Source organism: Balaenoptera musculus, chromosome 5 (assembly GCF_009873245.2).
Source record: "Balaenoptera musculus isolate JJ_BM4_2016_0621 chromosome 5, mBalMus1.pri.v3, whole genome shotgun sequence".
In the NCBI taxonomy this organism is placed as follows: domain Eukaryota; kingdom Metazoa; phylum Chordata; class Mammalia; order Artiodactyla; family Balaenopteridae; genus Balaenoptera; species Balaenoptera musculus.
In genome coordinates, this window is record NC_045789.1 from 131,366,476 (window position 1) to 131,386,302 (window position 19,827).

Consider the following 19,827-nt stretch of genomic DNA (forward strand, 5'->3'; position numbering starts at 1 on the left):
GGAGCACTAATTTTCTTCACTGGGGAAACAGCCATGAAATAGTCTCTGGTCCTTTATTTTTGGCTCAATTATCCAGTTTTATTTATCTTTTAGTCTTTAAATTTTAAATTTTGGGGGTTTTTGTCATGCATAACATACTATTTTTCTTATTATACTTTACTTGAAAAAGATATCTATTTCATCTAATTTAAGACATTCTTTTCCAATAGAAATAAAGTGAAGGTTCCTTTCATAATTATGTCCCTTGATCTTTAGGTAGACAAGTAAAATGATTTCTAGATTACTTTAATGAGCAAAACTAGATGTAATTGAAGAGATTAGATTTTTTAAAAAATCTGAGCTAGTTGTGTCTGCTTCATGAATTTTAGATGTCTAAATGGACAAAAGGACTCTTGAACCATTTATGTTTTTCCAATTTGGAAACTTTACAGCTTTCTTAACTTTTTGTTAAGTACTAAAAGCCTGTGCTTATAAGCATTATGAATAAGTTTAATTTTCAAGCTAATAGTTTGAGGTATTACATGCTGAATATTTAAAAAACAATTCCAGTATACTAATAGATAGACTAATAATTTGCAAATACGTGGTAGGATTCTTGGAAGTGTTTGCTCAGAAAATTTAGAATATATTTTAATTATGATAATGCTAAATTTAGAATATGTATTAAGATAATTGGATAGATATTAGCTATCCAAGATAAAGCAATATTGGTTATTTACTGTTTCTCCTACATTTTCCCCTATTTTACTATGTATGTCCAAAATCCGCAAAGTAGAAGTTAGTCACTGAAAATAGAAACCACTTATAAGAACTCTAATTAACATATCACTATTTTTATGGTGTTTCTGAGTCTCCTGAGATTCGAATTATATCTATAATTTGGGTAGTACTTTATAGTTAATTGAAAAGCTTTTCAAAACTCTTCTCCAAAGCTGCTGCTCCGTTTGGTACAGACCTGACAGTGATATGGGAGGAACCCACTATAATTTTGCTTAATGTTGCATCCACAGTACATTGCCTACCCGCTGAAAATATTGAAAATGAACTAAATTATTTATTTTGCTTAATTAATTGCCTATCTGTGATGTAGCTATCCAGGCAACCAACAATAGGACAAAAATAAAGTATCAAAGTATTATTTCTATTTATACATATCTATAGACTTATTTTGAGCAAAATTTAAAGAAACAGCTTTTCAGTTTATTGAAAGAAGAGGATGGTTATAGAAATTTGATTTTCACTTTCTAAATAAACAAATGCTGAAAATGTATTTGAAAATAGCCACTGATTGCCTTTCACAATTATCTTAACCTGTGGATATGAAAATAATGGCTTCTCAGTCCCAGACTGAAGTGATTTTTAGTGCACTCTTTGTACATTAATCTTTGCTGATAATTTAAAAACTCATAGTTTTATATATATCAGAAATTAGTAAGGTATATCCTTACAGAGTATCTTGTGATCTCATGTGGTAATGAACTGAGTGCCTTTTTTCCAACTGCCAAGTATTCATCAGCAAAACAGGATGAGCATAGTTTATGAGGCCATTAATAAACATTTCAGAATATTTTCAAAAGCCTGAGATAGCCCTGGGCCTTTTATAAATCACCCCATAAAACACAGTCTGAGACATCTTTAGGATATTATAACATGACAGTTGAACTTAGTCATTTAAAAAGAGAAGGCAATAAAATTTAAACTTATTTGTGATAAATAAGAATAAATAAATATACATATATTAAAATAAGGAAGAAAGGAGTTCTAATTGCTTTTCCTAATCTTGTCCACTAGATATACTCATTGTCATTTAAAATTAGGGCAAGGCATATAGATATGTTCCATTTATAGAATTGGACACATTTTTAAAATAAGCTTTGGTTGTCATTTTTGTTTTTGTTTTGTTTTCCATTTAAATCCTTACTTCATTGGCACGGCTGTTCTTTTCAATTGCCCTTTACTGACACCAAAACTTTTTTATTCTGTATTGGAAAAATCCAGTTCAGACTGGTAGTGACAAACATCCTATTAAAATCAGTAAGTCATGTGAATTATTTTTTTAAATGCAAATTACATAATATGAATCTTCTGCTTAAAATCCTTCAGTAGCTTTCTACTGTCCAATGGATAAAAATCCTAACTGCTTAGGCTAGCCCTTAAGTATATCTGAACCTTGCCTGCTTATTCTTCCTCCTTATCCTCCAGCCACACTGCCCTCATTCAGTCCCATTTCAGAGCATTCCACATACGTTTCCCCTTCCTGCCATACTTCACCTGGAGTTCTAAGGTTGATCTGTTTTATGCCTTCTGATACCATCTCCCTCCTCCCATTTAGCCATTGCCATCATCTTAAAGGTTCAGCACCATGAAAGCAAAGATTGTGTCTCCTTTGTTCAACATAATGTAACCAGTACTTAGCACAATACCAAGAGATTAACATATATGTATTAAATGAATGCATGTACTAATGAGTAATGTTGGCAATACACCATTCAGCCTGGTGGCAGCAACAGCAACTGTATTACTATCTTCATTGTTGTCACAGGTCCACTTCTCTCTTGTCATTTGGTATAGTTCACAAAACCCCTTTGCATATGTGCCCTATTTTGATCTTGACAATAGATTTGTGTGGTCAGCAGTGTTTTACTTATTTTTTCAACAGTAGAGTTGAGACCTCAGGGTAGTAGGAAAGGTAAAATGAAATATGACTGAAAAAAGCTAAGACCCAAGCATTCTCAGCCTAAATCAAGCCATTATTTCAGTTACCCAACAGAAAATGCATTTATTATTCAATTCCTATATTTGTTAAACATCTGAGACAGGGCTCTATAAACAGTGACAACTATTTTTACACTTTAATTAAATATGATAAGTATTTCATAAACTCAAAAAAGCACAGTTTTCTCTATACATTATTGGATCTATCATTTACTATGTTTTTCTAAAACTTGCCTGAGTGTCCTCTCCTTTTACTGTTGTTATTCCTTTCCCCTAGTCATTGCTGATGGCTTGCTCAATTTAATACTGATAAAAATTATTTTCAAATGATAAAAAGATACAAAAATGAAAACTTTTTATATCTGTTTAAAAACTAGGCCATGTTCATTGGTTATTAAATTGAACTGACTGCTACGATTTAGACATGTAAAAAAATATTTCAATATATAGCTCTTTTTCAAGCTTACATTTCTGCAAATAAAATAGAAGAGAGTTGTTGAGAATGCAGCTAAACTACTCCATAATATTGTGGCCTTGTCATCCATTTTGTGTGGCCAAACTGCTTGTGGGGGTCCCTTAAACTATCTCTCCACTGCCCTTGTGATAAGCATTCTCCCCCCAAGGCCCAGGACCTTCTCTTTGTGCACCCCTCAGATTAATGCCTGCCCCCCCACCAAGCTTACTAAACACCAGTCCTTTTTGTTTGAATTAACCAATCCAACCTCAGCCTGGGAACCTCAAAGCATTCCACCCTCGGACCCTAATACAGGCATGTGCCCCTGTCACTCTCTCTGCCTGAGTCTTGCCCTGACTTCGCCAGTGTACTTCCTCCAGGAGATGTGAGTAACAAGCTTCTCTATCTCCATTGCCTTGTGTTCTTGTGTTAAACGTGGCTCACCATCTGACACCTGGGGTGGGGGGGGAATGAGGGGGCTCTACTTAACAAATGTTAGGCTAACAAAGTCAAAACATTAGATATTAAATTTCTATTATATATAACCTAATTCTTTTATGCCTATGTACATGGTTAAAATTATTTTCTTTACAAAGTATGACTAGACATGGTATTTCACTTGAAGTAATTCATGATGTGAGGGACAAAGTTAAGTAGACATTAAAGAGAAAATATTGAAACAATGTTGGATTTACAAATGTATATACCACAAATATTCACAAGATGGAAGCAATAAATGGAGGCTCTTAGAAATGCAATGCATAATGACTACCACACTTGATCAACTCTAAGACAACTTCAACTGAAAAATGCATCTCTCTAGCATATAAGATCACACACACACACAATGATACTACTGCCAGTTAAGCAATGACACAGTGCCTAACGATACACTCTCAAGATATCTCACACCAGCCTAATGTTGCTTCAAAAATTTCTTTGAAAAGTTCTCAGGGAATTTGTCAATCTTTTTGCCTTCGATTTTATTGCCTGGTATGTTCTGTCCAATCCCTTTAGAGATATGTCAGTAACAAAACAGACAATGCTTTCAACTACTTCTTGGTATATTCCTTTTTAAGTCCTATAAACCACGCTGCTCTTTTGCAAGTAAATATGGAATTGTACTCATTATCCATGGGCATGTATTTTCTTCACTAATATATCAAATTATATTGTGCTACTTTTTCCCATAACTTTATGTGTACCTAATAATTATTCGTTTGAATGCCCAGTCATCGTCCATAAGACATTTAAAGAGCAATTAAATCTAAAATTATGTCATAAAAATTGCATGTAAGTTACCTGAAGTGAAAAAAGTATGAAAATATTATGACTAATTTCATATATGTGCAGGCAATTTCAAGTATTTCATAATGGTTGCCCAGCAAAAACAAGTATTAGATGTCATCAACAGTACGTGTCCCAAATTCAGAAAATTCAGAGCTATTAGAAAGAGAAAGAGAGAGAAGAGTGGCTTGAGAAAATTAAATACTGTATTAAGGAAGGAGGTGAGTGGATAAAAAACCCAGAGGCAAAAGTGTTCTACTTATATCCTATGATGCTTTTTTCTTCTGTACACTGATGCTTTCAATTGAAATGTGAATAACAAATAATAAAAATAAATATTTCAAATATTTTGCTTTTGTTTTTTTCACAACATATGTAAAAGAGTAAAAATCATTTGAATTGTTGAGCTAATGTCATATACAATCAGATTTATAAACAAAGACGTAAATTTGGCAATAATAATAATAAACAACTGCATCAACTTTAGCTTTATAAACTACCAGTCTACATTTAGCTCATAAAATATACAGGTGCAAACACTTACATAAAATTCAAAATCCCATCAGAAGAAATTAGGTAAAAATGTACAATCCAACATGCTAACATACATTTTTTTCTGAAGGGCAAATACGGTCTTCAAATATGCAAATTCACATTACTCTGATTACTTTGTTGCATGTTCACTGAGAGAATTTATGAGGCAATTAGGGTAACTTGTTTGCATTATTCAAAACTCAACACGTATGACTAAACTTGATCATATCTTTGATTCTAAACAGATTATTGCCTATTGATAGTGAATGACTGTGGTACGCTATTTCATGAAGAGTGAATGCTACACACTATGCTTGCTGATAGCTAGCATAAATATACATATATTTGAACTTACAAAACCAACTCTTTCAAAAGAGATGGCTTCCCTTCATCCTTAACTCTGTCTCATAAGTCACACCTATGCTTGTCTTTCTGAGAATTACAGACCTGAGCTCTCTTTCACTGTCTTCAGTGAGACCAAGTGACTCAATATTTAATATCTCTGTCAAATAAGGTCATATCTTATTGCTTATTCTGAGATATGTTAAATATATCCTATTACCAAGACAGGAAACAAAGTTTTAACTCTTAAAACATGGGGTAAAATTACTTTTCTAAATGCTTCTAGAAAGTATGATGAAGCTTAACAAACACTTTAAAAAATAAACCCTTTTATTCCAAAATGCTTCTATTTTATTATTCCCTTTTACAATATCACATACATGTGTGCAAAACAATTTTACTTGGTTTTGTATTCCCTTTTACAACTTTTATTTTGGGGGAACATTATTCAAACTGTTCTATCCAGTAGATCAAAAATATTAAGTATTGAAAAATAACCCAGCATCAAATAATTTTTGCAAAATATTTAACCACAACAAATGGATTCTTTGCTGAAATATTTTTCACATTTTATATTATAATCTCAACTGTGAATATCTATAAAGGGTATGAAATGATATAACATTTCTGAAATACTTTTGCCACAAGATTCCTTCTTCATTGGCAAATCTCACAATTTTTCTTTGTAGTGTGGTACGAAAATTCTAATATATAAATTATTTCTGAAATACTGAACAACATTTAAAAATAGATTATACCGTTGATCATCTGTGAAATCTAATCTAAAATTTGCAAAGACATTTCTAGGTACACTTGGAAGAAAATTATTTTTGTTTCCAATGAGGTATTTCAAGAGTTCATTTTGAATCTTATTTATCAGTTGAATAATAAGTCATAATGTTTCATAAATATATAACAATTGAAAAAGAATAAATAGTAGTAAAACTAGCAGGAGAAAGCCTGAGAGATTATGTATATCTCCAAGAATGCTGAGCAAAATGGAAAGCAGATGGCACATCAGAAAATATATAAAATAGAGAACAAGCTATAATATCTGATATATAGCTAAAAGGAGTTCCATAAAGAAAGAAGTGATAAAATGCAGACTAGAAAAATAAACAAACAGTGAAGGAATATTTTCCAACTTACAGAAAGACTTGAACATTTATAACAAAAGACAGGCTGGTATCTATCAGGATGAATTAAACACCACTAGTATTTTCTACATATTGTTGAAATTTCTGAATACCTGCAACTAAGAAAATCCTCACATCTCTCAGAGATGGGAAAAATATATATATATCACAAAATAAATAAGTATTGGAGTGGCATCAGACCTGATATCAGACAAACCAAACATTAGGGGAAAAAATGAACTAAAGATCTAAAAGAAAATTATTTTAAACTTAAAAGTCAATACCCAGTCAAAATAACAGTCAAATAAATGAGAACAAATCAAGGTATCTTCAGACGTGTAAGGCTTAAGTAATGAACTTCTATAGGATGCTTTTCATAAAGCAAGAAAACTGGAAAACAGAATATGTGGATCACAAAAGATAGAGCACCTGAACTGGAACACAATGAAATGAAATCCCAGGATGATAGCTTTGAAACAATCCTTAAAGTAATCTTTCCAAATTAGAACAAGAATATAATGGACAGAGAATTCTATTTTTCTAAATGTGCAATAAAATAAATTGCATTGACTAGATATACTAAAGTCAAATTCTGGAAGATTTTCATAATATGGTGAAGAAAACATATGTTTCTTTTCTCAACAAAGGAAAAGAAAGTCAACTGGAATTCCACTGGAGGACAAAAAAAAAAATCATACCACAAAGTTATGGTCCAAACATAAAGCAAATAGTATATGACACGGTTTTTGAACTTTTGAGAATTCAGTAAATGGATATGTCATTTATACTTAAATAATTTTGAACTTTTAGAATCAATATCTAGAAAAGGAAACCATGGTAACTGAACCAGTTTGTGAAAATTGTAATCACTGACAATTGAAAGGACACAGTGCATTACTATCCTCTTAGTCTTTGTTATTCCAAATTCACATGACCATTGAAGGCAATTGCAATATTGCTTAAATAACATTTTTGTATGTTTATGATGACTCTTAAAACCACCAGCCTGATGAACTTAAGTCCTCTTCCCAGCCACCCCCTTGCCATCATCCCCAACCTCTCTGTAAACTCCCTCGGCTTCTGTGACCTACTGCAATGTTTGTCCTTTGTACTAATAATGAAGTTATCATATACTAAATAATTATATGTTGGACAATAGAGGCTTTTCATGACACTTCCAAAACAAAGAAAAATAAATAACAGATTTTTCAATGCAGCGTTGGAAATCGTATAATAGGTATAAGCACGTTTGCCGGAAGTTTACAGAAATGGTCAATACTTCCATTTGACCACTTCTGTAAAAGTGGTCGTAGCTTCTATTTATATAAGTAGTCCATAACCTCCATAATCCCCATTAGATCTAAGTGGAAATTTAAATATCAACCCAGTCACTTATTACATACTTCATCCTGTCAGCTTGCATACTCTCTGTGAGCCTCGATTTCTTTCTTTGGAAAATGAGCTAAGACAGCAGTGATATAAAGTTTTTCTGAAGATGTTATCAAAAAATGGTAGCTGCCTTAGTGTCTGGCACCAAGTTAACAATTCATGAAATTTCAGTGCTTTTACCTCCACTACAATCATTAAGAAATTATAAGTTGCAGACATAAAGTGTAGAAAAACGTTGTTTGGTACAAATTAAAACAATATTAAAAATAATATTTTTGAATGTTACATTTTGCAAAAAAACACCTTTAATATACTTTTCTATTTATTTGCCACAATAAAATTGTGGGGAAGATATTTTTTACCTACAGATCTAAGTAGAACATGAGTAAAATATTTGGAGTGACATAAAATACTTTGGCATGGTTAATTTTTTGTAGGTTACCTGAATATTCCAGCTACCAAAAACAACTATGACTTAAGTTACATAATTTTTCACTGATATGGCTTTATCTTGACAATTCTGTCACTTTTTCAGACTTAGGTTTATTTCCCCTCTGGGAGGTTAATGGGAGCATGTTTGCACCCCAGTGGTTCCCCTACTTCAGCTGTTTTTCCTGACAGTGTACTCATGGCTGGTGTTTCTTTGGCCAGGCAACAAGCCAGAATGCTATTGAATCTCTCTTTAAAAATTATTCAAAATGGAATAGCATTCTGAAACCTCATTTTTAACATATGCCATTAGCAGGTTTAATGAAACAAACTAAACATAATGAGAAGGCATAATGTTCAATTTGTGTTAAGACCCATATGCTTATACACATTTTTATTTTTAAGATTTAAAAACTCTTCCTATAGTGCAACAATCAATTATGTTTTTCTTAGATATTTATCTTAAACCTTTTCTGCTGCAGCTTCTCCTGTGTCTGATGTGAGATCAGCCTTGTGCACAGTTGACCTCAGGGGGCAATGGATATGTCAGGGATGTCACTATAATGTTTTGACACTAGTGGTGAAGAGAAACAACACCATGCATTAAGATGAGAGGATATACAAATATAGAGCTTTCTTTTCATTAATATCCTTTTGTTTTATTTCATTAGAAACTATATGTTTTTATGTGAAATGAAGTTCTTTATGTACTTATTAAGGCAGAGCTGATGTTATTACTAATTAAAATACTAAGAGGCTAATAACTCATTAGAGGTCAAATATATAATACTGACAAGTTAACAAATTAAATGTGAATAGCTAAATCACATTAATACAGAGACATAGGGAGTGTAAATAAATGAATTCAGAATTTCCCAATCCTTATAGCACACACACAAATAAACACAAAACACTAATTTACATTTCCTTTTCTGATGGAAGAAATAATTTTTACAAAGAATAAAGAAATAGTTATTGTTAAAAATATTGCCTGAGGGCTTCCCTGGTGGTGCAGTGGTTGAGAGTCTGCCTGCTAATGCAGGGGACATGGGTTCGAGCCCTGGTCTGGGAAGATCCCACATGCCGCGGAGCGGCTGGGCTCGTGAGCCACAATTACTGAGCCTGCGCGTCTGGAGCCTGTGCTCCGCAACAAGAGAGGCCGCGATAGTGAGAGGCCCGCGCATCGGCGATGAAGAGTGGCCCCCGCTTGCCACAACTAGAGAAAGCCCTCGCACAGAAATGAAGACCCAACACAGCCATAAATAAATTAAAAAAAAAAAAAATTGCCTGAAATAGCACTCTAAAATACTTACTAATTATCTATAAACAACAGGAAAAAGAATATGTCAAACTACATCAGTACAAACTATCCTGACAGTGATCAGAATCTGGAAAGTATTTTTGCTAAACATAAGACTGACATGCCAAAAATGATAGTTAAATTAAAGAATTTATACATACTTCACTCTGTAAGACAGAGTATGACCTTAAGTCCAGAAAAAGATAAGAGATTTTGTCACTTCAAATGGTAGAGTATAGTGAAAGTAGGCCAAAAGGCCATAAAGATTATAATAAATGGTGGAGGGCTTCCCTGGTGGCGCAGTGGTTGGGAGTCTGCCTGCTAGCGCTGGGGACACGGGTTCGGGCCCTGGTCTGGGAAGATCCCACATGCCGCGGAGCAACTGGGCCCGTGAGCCACAACTGCTGAGCCTGCGCGTCTGGAGCCTGTGCCCCACAACGGGGGGGGGGAGGGGCCGCGATAGTGAGAGGCCCGCGCACCGCGATGAAGAGCGGCCCCCGCTTGCCGCAACTAGAGAAAGCCCTCTCACGAAACGAAGACCCAACACAGCTATAAATAAATAAATAAATAAATAAATAAATAAATAAATAAATAGGGTAGCTATTAATTAAAAAAAAAAAAAAAAGAAATGGTGGACTGGCAAAAATCAAAACTGTGTTGAGATAATAATAATTAGGATTGATAAGAGTGCTGAAAAGTACAAATTTTAGAATCTCTCCCAGAGTGGAGAGAAATATTATAGTGACTACTCCTAAGATTTTTCTTGGGAAATTGATGACATCAAAATTTTTGTACCTAAATTTCTCTTATTGTTTGAAGGCAACTAAATCACACATTCAGCTATTTAAGACCAAGAGAAATCTGTAGTTTTTCTAACTTTTAGAAAAATCTTAGAGCTTGAGAGACAAATGCGATTCCATAGTAGATAGTCTCTAAGAAAGTCCCAATGATCCTTGCCTCCTGCCCTTCTGTAATCTCCTCCTATCAAGTGTACACAGGACTTCCACATGTCTAGTGAAAAAAATCCTGCAGATATGATGTTATATCATTACCAAGATTAGGCTAAGAAAGACTGTGGCTTCTATATTGAGAGTTCTCTAAATCTCTCTTGGATCCTTCATGCTAAGGAAAACAAACTGTCATTTTCTGAGCAGATCTCTGACTATAGAGAGGCCCAGGTGGCATAGTGAAGAACAGAGGTCCTAAGTCCAAAAGCCTGCAAGGAACAAATACATGCCAACAACCATGTGAGTGACTTTGGGAGCTAATTCTTCTGCTCTTGTCAATCATCCAATGGCTGCAGCTCTGGCCAAAAACTTGACTACAACATCATGAGAGTTCTCAAGTGAGATGTATTTAGCTATGCTGCACCCAGATTCCTTGTTCACACACAGTGTGAGATAATAAATGTTTGCTGCTTTAAGCTATTAAATTTTGGAATACTTTGCTACTCAGCAATAGATAACTAATATAGGATCCCACAAGGGACTCAAAATTGTGGTTATTCAAATAAAATATTTGGTAGTGAACACTGAAACCAGTTAATAATACTAAGTCTACTTTGTAGTTACAATTGTAATTAAATAATTAAATATTTCTTTCAATGCACAAACTCTAATTTTGCCCTATATCTCATGCATATAGATTGTATGTGAAAACACAAATTTTAATCACTTAAGTAGTTCTCTTTAAAATTCTTATAATTATGTATTAATTTAATTATTTCTACTCTAATGAGCAGTTTTCATCTTTATGCATGTGCTTTGTTCTTGAAAAATTTCATATTTTTACTACTTTATTTTTATAGATGCTATACAAACACATGGGCATATTTATATAACACACACATGTATTTGTAGTGGGACAATACTTCTTGAATTTGGTTAAATCATCTAAATTTCTAATTTGAGGTTAGTAATAATGACCATTTGGAAAAGTATACTCCATATCTTTTTAAATTAAGGAATTCAGGAATCACTTAGTATTTCACATGGAAAGATTTTAATTATATTACCTTAGACTGCCACTGTTCTGTTAGTATATATGAATGACTCAAAATAATGTTTATTCAAAATTCTAAAATATATAATATAAAACCCCAATGGATTGATGGATTTAAGCATTTGTGTACCAGTTTTCTCCCACAAAAATAATAAACCCAAGAAATATGGGCATATTACAAAATACATATTACAATAATTCAGCATTACATTGAGTTTCATGTAATAGCTCTATTTTAGCTTATTAGCACTGTGAATTGAGAGCTATCCTATAGCCATGTAGTTATATTACAAGTCTGTATTACATCAAATTGTTTCCTATTTTACAGTAGATAACCTCTTGCATAATATGTATCTCTTGTTAATATCTCTTGTGTTTACTCTTCTGTTTAGCATTAAAGAAAAATATTCTTATATGCTTTCTTTACTATTAAATTATTCCATGCTATTTAAACATCTTTAAGATGTTTGAATATTTAATGATAAAATGGTTTTATGACCAAACTTATGCATTTCAATCTAAGCATAAATTAAATAGAAAGGAAAACAGAAAGAAAAAAGTTATACATAATGGAAGACTAGATTGACTTTTTTTTCAGAAAATTATTTAAAATCATTCATAATTGCTTCAAACTGCCCCTAATATATTTATGAATAACATATTTGACAATGGATATGAAAAATGTACCATAAAATTAAGTTCACGTATTGACTCATAACCTGTGACCATTTAACTAAAGCATTTGAATCAACCTGCAGAGCTCTATAACATATTTTATAAAATAAAGCCAAGTTCATTGTAATACAGTTATATAAAAAGCATTTTTAGCATTTATACTTTAACCACAAGTAAAACATTGACATAGACATAATTTTAATATATTTTTTAATGAGGTGCTTTACAAATGAATTACGTATTAGATACTCAGCAAGTTTCTAATGAAAGAAATAATATGTAGTCGGTTAGACTGATTTAAATTTTTTATGCAGTAAGTATTCTGCATTTAGCAATGCACAATATTACTAAAATTTTTAAATGATGTTTTATATTGTAAACTTAAAATAATCCAGAGACACATGGTTGACCCCAAATAAGCCAATCAAATACCAAGGCAAATAGCAACTACTTTAAGAAACATATGCTTTTAATCCTAACTAATAAAATTTCTTTTCATATATCACTTTTAACCTAAAGAAAAAAGTGCTTGGTATAAGTGAAAAGAGTTCACTTTATCAATTGCCTAATCAAATTACAGTAATCAGTGGATTAAAATATTATTTTTAAAAAAATACTATATTGCTTTAGAACACTTAGACCTAGTATATGTTATCAATAAAAATAATTAAGAATACTAAATCCTGAAATAGTTCTGTAGCCATGAATTTGGAAAAAGTAATGTAATAACAATTTGATGAGTTATATTATTTATTATTTAAGGTATGACTATAATTCTTATGGTCAGAACCATGGGAATGAAGTTGAAATTTAAAATCAAAAGGAGTTAACCAGGAAATTTGAGTTTAGAACATAGTTTTGCTTGTAAAACCTATCTCTATATTACACTTTGTGATGCAATTGAACAGTTAGCAGAAGTCGAGACCATTGATTCTATCCATTTCAATAGTGAAATTTAGAGAAATATTAGTAAAAGGAAAATGAGGTTTTAAAAGAATCTTGTAGGCTCTATTTTTTCCATTTTCATCAGTTTAATAAAGTTTTAAGGTTATAAGAATGGCAGCATGTACAATAGAAGCGACATTTCTAACAGGTTTTGAAAACAGGTAAACAAGAATGTTGCTTTTTGGGCTTCCCTGGTGGCGCAGTGGTTGACAGTCTGCCTGCCAGTGCTGGGGACACGGGTTCGAGCCCTGGTCTGGGAGGATCCCACATGCCGCGGAGCGGCTGGGCCCGTGAGCCACAACTACTGAGCCTGCGCATCTGGAGCCTGTGCTCCGCAACGAGAGGCCGCGGCAGTGAGAGGCCCGCGACCGCGATGAGGAGTGGCCCCCGCTCACCACAACCGGAGAAAGCCCTCACACAGAAACGAAGACCCAACACAGCCAAAAATAAATAAATAAATTAATTAATTAATTAATTAAAAAAAAAAAAGAATGTTGCTTTTATCCAGTATTGAGATGAGCCGTAAGTGAGATGATGATAATTATTTTATAATCAGTGGATATTCAGTGCCACTGAGACATTATTCTAGGCATTAAATTATACTTTTCACAGTATCTTTTTAGAGATTTATCTACATAACAATTGTCTCTGTATCATGTCCTCTCAGCACTTTAATTCACAAACAATGGCATATCTCCTGCCATAACAATGTGATAATTTTGGTTTTGTTGAATATTTACCCCAGCCCCTTTTCAATATACAATAAGTTAAAACACTTTCATAAAGGATTAAATACATTTAAATAATCAAAAGCATAAAAAATAAATTATAAAAGACTTGAAAGTCTTCTTTCACCTTTTTGTATTTACACTCACTTCCCCAGAAATACTGTTAACATTATTATGCATTTTTCAGTCATTACCACTACATTTACTCATATTTATATGTGCACATACAAAAATTATTATTATACAAAATAGGTTTTACTATGTATTTATCTATGACTATTTTTTCAGGCTGAAAATTTCTTGATGACCTTTCTGTAAAATACCTCCTTTGATCTTAAAGTCTGCATGGTGTTTCATGGCCATTTTTAATGAATTTGCTTATTCAATATACACATAAATAATGAAACAAATCTTAAGTATACAGCTCAGTGAATGTATACAAACTGAACATATTTATGTAATCACTACATATGTATCAAAATAGAAAACATGTCCAGCTTTCCAGAATTTACACTCCTGCTCCATTATAGTAGTGTACACTTGATATAAATTGATATAAAGCGATATAAATAGAATTATACTGTGTTATTTTATGTTAGGCTCTTTTGATTAACATCGTATTTGTGAGACTTATTGAATTTATTAAAATTTATCTTAATCGCTGAAGTGTATTCCATTATATAAATATACAGCTATTTATTTAGCCATTTTATCATTGAAGGGTATTTCTACTTTTCCTAGTTTATTATGAATAATGCTCCTATAAAAATTCTTGCACATGAATTTTGGTGCCCATTTGTAAGCATTCTGTTGTGTATATACCCATGCACAAGTAAAACTGCTAAGTTATAACGGTCAGCTTTAATAGATATTGCCAAACAGATTTCCATAGTCATTTTATTAACTTATACTCTCACCAGCATTGTATGATAACAGTGATTTGTAGAAATTCTTTATTCAATCCTGTATGTCTTGGAAATAGGAATTATATATACATTGGAGTATCTGATTTTGTAGCTTGCTTAGTCACTGACTTAATGGGGTTTTTTGATGACCAATTTTTTTAATGTAATGTACTATAATTTCATCTTTTCCATTATTTTTTTTTCCTATAATAGTATAAGAAATCTTTGCCTACCCTAAGTCAGGATTAAGTCCCCATATCTTATTTTCTAAAACAGTGGTTCTCAACACACACACACCCAAACTCAGGTACATTTGGCAATATCTGGAGACATTTTTGACTGTCACAACTGGTGGTTTGTACTCTTTGTATCTAATGTGGATTCAGGGATAATGCTAAATGTCCTACAGTGCACAGGGCCATCTCACAAAAAATAATTATCCATTCCAAAATATAAATAACGGTGCTGTTCAGAAATCCTAATGTTCTGTATTTCAGCCTTTCATAAGGTAGATTAAAAAAAAAAAAAAAAATCTGGATCTTATTCTGTGCCCAGATACTTTTGGTGCCCCTGTGTGGATATGCAGTCATTTACTCAGTTGGCCATCCTTTCTCCACTTCTCTAAAGTTTCACCTTTGTCTTAGATCAAGCATCTACCTATTGGAGGGGGCCTGTCTCTGAATTCTAAATTTTTATCACTTTTCTATTTTTCAAAGCCTATACCAATGACACTCTGATTTAATTACAATAGTTTTTTTAAAAAATATTTTATATGTGGTAGTGTATGTCTCAAATTTCCTTCTCCTTCTCTCACTTCTCCTTCTCCTTCTTCCCTTTCTTTACTTCCCCCTTCCCTTCCCCTTCTCCTTTTTCCTGTTCCTCCTCTTTTTTGTCTTGAATGTCTTTATTCCTTTCACCTTTTGCACTTATATGAATGCGAATTTTGACAACAGCTGGTTGTTCTGCTCCAAGAAAGCTGAGATTTTAATTGGGATCGCATTGATTCTACAGATCAAATAGTGGAAACTGATATATTTCAATAAGAATCCTTCCATGAATATGGTATTAACCTTCATTTATTTAAGTCTTCAATTTCTCCCAGAAATGCTTTATGGTTTCTTTTTTTGGGGGGAGGGGGATGGATCACAGACTTGCACATCTTTTGTTTTTCCTATTCACAGATATTTCAGGCTTTAAATATGATATTGTAAATACCATCAATTTCCATTGCAACTTTTAATCATATGTTGTTAGTATACAGACATATAATTAATTTTATATTGATTTTATATCTAGTTACCTTACAAAAAATGTTTATTAATTCTGATATTTCACCTGTAGAATCTTTTTGGTTTTCTTTGTGTACAACTATCAAAGTAAATACTAAAAATGCTATTCTTTCCTTTCTGAACATTGTGTCTTTTTTTTTTCTCTTTATTGTCTTGTAGCTTAAAGGTTCCGATCACCAATTCCAGTGTGTGTAGGGGGTGATTTCCCCACACTACCAAGCAATTCATGGATACCAGCTGGGTGTCCTACAGTTCAATTCAGTTGATATTACCTCCCTGAAGATAGCCTCAGATTCCAAAGGTTATCTGCTCTCCCTCCGGCTCCCTACTTCAAAAGCCAGTAGCAAACCCAGGTTATCACCTGTGCTTCTGACCCACTGTAGATCAGGCTATGGATCTGAGGTTCTGAGGACCCTCTCTTTGAGTTCAACTAATATGCTAGCTATATAAAAGGATATAACTCAGGAATAGCCAGACGCAAGAGATGCATTGGTGAAGAGTTGGGGAAAAGGCATGGAACTTCCATGCCCTCTCTGAGTGAGTCCCCAAATCTCCAGGTGTTGACCAACTGGGATGCTGTCTGAACCTCCATCCTTTTGGTTTTTTAAGAAGACTTCATTACATAGGCATGATTGATTGAAACACTGGCCATTGGTGACTGATTCAAACTTCAGTCCCTCTCCTTTCCCTGGAGGTGGGGGGCTGGGACTGAAAGTACCAATCCTCTAATCTCCTGACACAGCCTCCATATTTAGGTGGGGTCCAAGAGTCACCTCGTTAACATAACAAAAGACAGCTTTATTGCTCTCCTTACTTAGGAGATTAGATTCCAAAGGTTTTAGGAGCTCTGTGCCAAGAATTGGGATGAAGATCAAACATATATTTCTTATTATAAATCACAATGTCACATACCTTCAGTAGATTTTTGAATAGAAATAAGTATTGTCATTTTTATCTTGTTCTCACATGAAAATTTTTGGATATTTCATGATCAAATTAGTTATTTGTTGTAGATTTTTATAACATTTATCACTTTTTTTTTTTTTTTAATGAGAGCCTCTGGGAACTACAGTTTTGTCTTTTTTTTTAAATTAAATTAAATTTATTTATTTATTATTTATGGCTGTGTTGGGTCTTCGTTTCTGTGCGAGGGCTTTCTCTAGTTGCGGCAAGTGGGGGCCACTCTTCATCGCTGTGCGCGGGCCTCGCATTATCGCGGCCTCTCCTGTTGCGGCGGAGCACAGGCTCCAGATGCGCAGTCTCAGTAATTGTGGCTCACGGGCCTAGTTGCTCCGCAGCATATGGGATCCTCCCAGACCAGGGCTCGAACCCGTGTCCCCTGCATTGGCAGGCAGATTCTCAACCACTGCGCCAGCAGGGAAGCCCCCATCACATTTTAATACTTCTCTATGTTATTTTAAATTACAGGTGGATTTAATATTTTACCAAATCCTTTTAAAGCATCCATTAAAAAGAACATTATTTTTTAACCATGTAATGAATTACAATGCTGTATATAATTAAACTTATATTTCTGGATAAAACTCAACTTTGGCATGGTATATTATCTTTTATATATTGATAAATTTGTTTTTCTACCTTTTAAATTATTTGTGTATCTCTGTACATAAATATCATTTATTTTAATATCAGGTTTGCTCTCTAGATTGTGTGGGTTTGATAAAATGCATTGAAAGTATTTCCTTTTTTTTTCTCTTCTATGGAAGGGTTTATGTGATTGATGTTATTGTTTCTTAAATGTTTGCTTGAAATCATGAGTAAAACTATATGGGTCTTGAGTTTTCTTTATGAGATTTTTTTTTAACAGCTTCAATTTCTTGATTAGTTATTGGATCAACCATATTATTTTTTTCTTTGTTAGTCCTGTTTTTCTAGGAATGGTCAGTTTTATCTAAATTTTCAAATTTATTGGTATAAAGTTATATAAAATATCTGCTCATAATTTTTAATGATTGTACTAGTTATAGCAATGCTTCTCTTTCTTTCATAGTATTTAATCACTCTTTTCAGCAGCTTATCAATTTTTTCAGTCTTTTAAAAGAACAAATTTTAGTAGTACAATGGTCCCCCATTATCCATGGGGAAAATGTTCTAAGACCCCCAGGAAATGCCTGAAACCTCAGATAGTACCAAACCCTATATATATTTTTTCCTATACATAAATACCTATGATAAAGTTTAATTTATAAATTAGGCACAGTAAGAGATTAACAACTAAAAATAAAATAGAACAATTATAGTATGTCACAATACAAATTATATGAACGTGGTCCCTCTCCTTCTCTCAAAACATCTTGTAGTACAAATACATTTTCCATCTTAACTAAGCACTTACCACACACATTGTTGCTATAAATTTTGAAGTTTGAAGATCAACAGCAAAACTAGCACAAATTTCTTTTTCCTTCTTCACAATTTCAAATAGAAGATTCATTCTTACCAAAGATCTTAGCAATCTCAGCATATGTTTTTTTTCCTTTGTTAAGTCAAGAACTTTCACGTTTTCACTTAAAGGAAAGCACTCTATAGTTTCTCTTTGTCATATCCAAATTGCCAGCATCACTATTTGTGCATTTGGGGGCCATTATTAAGTAAAATAAACATTACCTGAACACAAGCACTGCATACTGTGACAGTCAATGTTTTAACCAAGAAGGCTACATGGTGGCTAATGGGCAGGATATGCTGGACAAAGGGATGACTCACATCCCAACTGGGATGAAGCGGGCCTTAGCGCAATTGCATCACACTATTCAAAATGGCACACAATTTAAAACTTACAAGTGATTTATTTCTGGAATTTTCTACTTAATATTTCCAGACTGAGGTTGACCACAGGTAACTGCAACTCCAGAAAGTGAAACCATGGATAAGGGGAGACTACTGTATTTATTATTTCTGTTGTATACTTATCTTCTATTTTATACGTTTCTGGTTATATATTTATTATTTTTTCTTCTGATTTTGCAGTTTCATTTATCATTTGTACTTTAACTTATTCAGCTAGATGCTCAGATATGTGGGTTTTTACACTTTCTTCTTATATGTATTTAAGGGTATACATTTCCTTTAAGGCATAGTTTAGCCACATTTACTAATTGATAGGTTACTTCTCTGATCTAAGAGTTATTTAGAAATGCATAGCTGAATTGATAAACTTTTAAAAATTGTCATTTTGCATTTATTCTCTAGTTCAATTCCATAATAATCAAAGGGCATATTCTGTAAGATTTCAATATAAAAATTACTGCAATTTACTTTATAGATTTGGGGAAAATAGAGAAAATATGCATTTGAGGTTAGTGTTCCCTCAAAAAGGCTTTGAGTGCCAAGAAGAAAAAATTAATTACAACTCTATCACTGCAATTGAAATGCTCCACACGGATGTTTGAAGTGATGAAAGTACCACATATGGTCTTTGCTGTAACAATTTAAGTCTGGCATTGTAGTGTGAAAGCAGGCATAGATAGTATGTAAATAAATAAGCTGACTGTTCTAATAAAACCTTATTTATGGACACTGCTATTTGATTTTCATGATTTTTATTTTTCACAAAATACTATTACCCTTTTAATTGTTTTTAATCCTTTAAAAATACAAATACCATTCTGAATTTGTGGATCATATAAACACAGATGGCTGTCCAGATTTGACTCATAGTTTGTAATCTGTCAACC